General features: G+C 44.8%; 1 long non-coding RNA gene across 1 annotated transcript in view; it reads right to left on the bottom strand.

Moving 5' to 3' along the window:
* Positions 1 to 2534: 2534 nt before the first annotated feature.
* LOC115299028 overlaps positions 2535 to 4742 on the bottom strand; it is a 31534-nt gene continuing 29326 nt past the window's right edge. Inside the window, exon 6 of the long non-coding RNA XR_003911945.1 lies at positions 2535 to 3091. This is a non-coding gene — a long non-coding RNA (uncharacterized LOC115299028). The remainder of the gene's footprint in view (positions 3092 to 4742) is intronic.

The following is a 4742-nucleotide window of genomic DNA, read 5'->3' as shown; positions in this document are numbered from 1 at the left end:
TGTAGCTGCAGTGGGGGCACCGTCCTGAGGGACAGGGAGACCGCTTTGAAAGCGATGGTGTTAGCTCAGGCTACAATCACTGAAGACTTAGGGCTAAGGCACTGGCAGTGAAAGTAACAGGAAAATAGTAGAAGTTTCTCTGATAAAATGAACAGAATGTGGTGGCCAAATGGATGTGGAAGACAAGGGAGTGCTTTTAGATTTCTAGTTTGGTGTAAGGGTGAATTGTTCTTTATTTATTTTTAATTTTTTAAATGTTTATTTATTTTTGAGAGAGAGAGAGAAGAGAGTAGGGGAAGGCCAAAGAGAGAGAGGAGACACAAAATCTGAAGCAGCTCCAGGCTCTGAGCTGTCAGCACAGAGGGACTGGAACTCACAAACCACGAGATCATGTCCTGAGCCAAAGTCAGATGCTTGGCTGACTGAGCCACCCAGGTGCCTCCCGAAAATAACTTTAAACAATTCTTGGGTCCACCAAAGTGGAAAGGACAGGGCTCCAGTGGTACTGATCCCAACAATATTACCTGTCAAGGATGGTGATGATCTACAAAGTCATTCATCTGGGATAATGAATAATTTTGTTTCATTTATTTGAAATACCTCTTCCAGATTTGGAGAGCAATGACACAGTCAAAAAGGGATTTTTTCATTTTTTAAATGTTTATTTATTTTTGAGAGAGAGAGAAGAGAGGGGAGAGGCAGAAGGGGGACAGAGGATCCGAAGCAGCCTCTATGATGACAGCAACGGGCCTGATGTGAGGCTCGAGCTCATGAACTGCAGGACAGTGACCTGAGCTGAAATCAGACACTCAACCACTCAGCCACTTAGGCGCCCCCACAAGGGATTTTTTTTTTCAAACAACAGATACACCTTAAACTATTTAGGTGTGATTTTCCTGTCTATTCTGGAAATAACATCACCTTTGCCATTTACTCTTTTGGTTTTAGGATTTGGGAAAGAGAAGAAGGAAAATTCAGAAAGAGGCGAGAGAACTTCCAGGGTCAGTGAATTTTCATTCATTTCATCCAGCAGTGAATTCAAGCTGCTCAAAGAGGAAACAGACCATCTTTTACCCCAACCTTGTACTGCCCTCCTCCGACCCTGAGCGACCGGGTTACTGACTCTAGGAATTCTTTCAGGACTCACTGACCTTCCAGAATGTGGCTCTATATGTCCCCAAAAATGAGTGGAATTGCTTGGACCAGGGTCAGGGTCCCTTTTTCCAGAATGTCATGGGTTTATTGGGTACAGATTCTGCCATATTGGGAAGAAGATTTTGCACTTTTGATGTAATTCACATTAATTGCTGGGCCGCCCGGTGGCTCCGTCAGTTAAGCATTGGACTCTTGTTTTTGGCTCAGGTCATGATCTCACAGTATGGGAGTTCAAGCCCCAAGTCAGGCTCTGGGCTGCTGGTGCGGAGCCTTCTTGGGATTCTCTCTCTGCCTCTCTCTTTCTGCCCCTCCCCTGCTAGCACTCTCTCTCTCTCTCTCTCAAAATAAATAAATAAACTTTAAAAAAAGTTGGTAGATTAAGAGAGATTAAATCATTGACAATTTAATTCTGTAAATTGATCAGAAATCACAAACACCAACTCTTGTAGAGTCTATTGGTAATAAAATTATACTGAAATAACTTTCTATGCCCAAGATGGAACCCTTCCTGCCCCAGCGCCAGGTCAGCACACCGAAATTTAGATCATTTTCCTGTGCCTGCCAACGCTCTGCTTGCCCAGAGCACAGTCTATACGGTCAGCCGATCCCCTACCGACAGGCCAACTCTGGCCCTTTTCACCCAGACCAGGCTGCCTACATGGCCCCAGCCCATCGGAGGTTTTCTACCTTTCTCTTCCTTGTTCTTTAGTCTTTATCTTATCAAAGCTTTCTGCCATCTGCTCCATCCTGCAGTTTTCTGAGAGAGTCCACTTCTTCAAGTGTTACATAAAGTTTGTCTTCTTTCGTTACTTTTTAATAATTGTTCAAACAGGAGCACCTGGGTGGCTCAGTCCGTTAAATGTCTGACTTCAACACAGGTCATGATCTTGTGGTTTGTGAGTTTGAGCCCCATGTCGGGCTCTGTGCTGACAGCTCAGAGCCTGGAGCCTGCTTCGGATTCTGTGTGTGTGTGTGTCTGTCCCTCCCTTACTCACACACACTCTCTCTCAAAAACAAACATTAAAAATAAAAAATTGGGGCCCCTGGGTGGCTCAATCGGTTAAGCGTTCGGCTTCGGCTCAGGTCGTGATCTTACAGTTTGTGGGTTCGAGCCCCGCATCGAGCTCTGTGCTGACAGCTAGCTCGGAGCCTGGAGTCTGCTTCCGGTTCTGGTCTCCCTCTCTCTCTGACCCTCCTCTGCTCGCACTGTCTCGCTCGGTCTCTCACAAATAAATTAAAAACATAAAAACTAAATTAAAAAAAATAAAAAATTAAGATGGTAATAACATCGTCTGGTGACGGATGGCGACAACACCGAATAATGTATAGAATCATTGAATCACGACATTGTACAACTGAAACGAATATAACACTGTGTGTTAATTATAATTCAGTTACAAAAATTTATTGAGCTGTAAAGTTTTGGTTTGTGCACATTTCAGGGTGTATGATTCACTTTGATACAATGTTAAAAAAAATAAAAAGGCGGATTGGCCTCCCGCCAACCACAGTTCTGGGACTGGACGACGTCCCCAGGACAGAGGCAGCCCTCCCGGCCGGCTGGGCTCAGGTTACCGAGCCTCTGTCCTTTCCTGGATTTGGGGCTGGTAATTCATCACTCTTTTGTTAGCTCTCTGAGGCCTTCAAGTGGATGTTTTTCTATATTCTAAATGACTTTAGTCTCCTCAGCAGGAGAGGTGGGCTGAATCCCTAGCCTACTATTGCCAGAAAGAGACGTTATCAGAAAGTAAAAACTACTCTGGTAGTTTTCCCCAGTTTCTCCCCTGTCTGGAGAATGGGGGGAGGGGGCGGCGTGGAACTGAATATTCTCAGCCTCTACTCACGGCTTGGTCTACTCACGGCTCCAGATACTCCCAACACCCAGAATGTTCCCAGGGATGTAGGAGCTCTGCCTCAGGAACCAGCTCCGTAACACCTAACATTAGAACAAAAGATGCTGTTAGGGCTCTTTTTCTTTTTCTTTTTTTTTTTTTTAATTTTTAAAAATGTTTATTTATTTTTGAGAGAGAGACACACACACACAGAGCGTGAGCAGGGAAGGGGCAGAGAGAGGGGGAGACAGAATCCTAAGCAGGCTCCAAGCTGTCAGCACAGAGCTCGACATGGGGCTTGAACCCACGAACCCTGAGATCATGACCTGAGCTGAAGTCGGATGCTTCACCAAATGAGCCAGCCAGGCACTCTGTCCTTTTCTCTTTTTAAGAGGGCATAGTCTGACCACCAAGTATAGCATGTTGACCTAGGTTATTATTAATTAGTAAGAGCCTTTGAGGGTCAATCTGTGATAAGAATATTCTCTATTAAAACATCAACTATTTGCAGATAAAGCGATTATGACAAAGATTCTTGGAAGCTGACAGCTTGCTGGAGTAATTCAATGATGCCCTTGAAATGTGATGGGGTTTTTTTGAGCAGACAGCTAAGAAAGAATTCTTGTGACGTCTTTGGTGCAAAAAGGTGATTCTATTAAAGCACGAGGACAGGACCTGCGGGCAGAAAGAGCCCCACGGGGGCTGTGAGGGGTGACTGATTACAGATAGCCTTTTAAGTTAGTGAGGATTGGGTCTCTAAGGAATTTGAAAGCAGGGCTTTCAGGACCTGGAGAGACTAGGGACTGTTAAGATAAGGTTACTTTTAGTCTTTAATAAAACAAAAACATTAAGGAAAAAGACAGCTATGGGTTCCTTGAGGAAGGTCACACTCCGCATGTTTTAGGTGTCTGTCAGCGGGCAGCAAGCTGTAAGGGGATTTAATTCAAGCTATATTTCTCTTGTCTTTGTTTCCCTCATCAAAATCTGTTGTATAGTGAGAGTGGGCCCTCAATTTCAGATTAACTGGGGGCGATAGGAAGAAGGTGAAGTAGATCACAGACACTTATCACAAGTACAATAGTTTAAAATACACTTAGGGGCACCTGGGTGGCTCAGTAGGTTAAGCGTCTGATTTAGTGTCAGGGCATGATCTCATGGTTCATGGGTTCGAGCCCCGCGTTGGGCTCTGGGCTGACAGCTCAAGAGCCTGGAGCCTGCTTCAGATTCTGTGTCTTCCTTTCTCTCTGCCCTTCCCCTGCTCATGCTGTCTCTCAAAAATAAATAAAAATCATTTTAAAAAAGTAAAAAAAATTAAAATACAAACTTAAAAAAAATCCCATAAATTGCTTGACAAAAAATAGCCATGCTTCTACCAGTTAAAATATCTGTTTTCACGTGAGCTCCATTTTTCTAAGAGTAGAACAAAGTCGGTCACTGGACACGCCATCCACCTCACTCCCTGCCAGTCCAGCAGACATCAGGGTCCGTGACCTGGGGGTGGGGATGGGAGGCTGACAGGATCTATAGATGGGCTTGAAAAAGTTCCTGAACTCCGTAATACTGTAATATATACACACATACACATTTGTGTTTGGGGGAAGGAGAGGGTATAGCTTTCACTAGATACCGAAAATCACAAATACAGGAGAGTGAGGACCTTTCTAAGTCATGGGAGTGGGATGCCATGAGACACAGAGGGAACATGAGGCCAGTCAGCAGAATCGGTTTGAAGGAGGCGGGGGGGGGGGGGGGGGG

Source organism: Suricata suricatta, chromosome 8 (assembly GCF_006229205.1).
Source record: "Suricata suricatta isolate VVHF042 chromosome 8, meerkat_22Aug2017_6uvM2_HiC, whole genome shotgun sequence".
Lineage (NCBI taxonomy): Eukaryota > Metazoa > Chordata > Mammalia > Carnivora > Herpestidae > Suricata > Suricata suricatta.
This window is presented reverse-complemented; position numbering and strand designations above follow the sequence as displayed.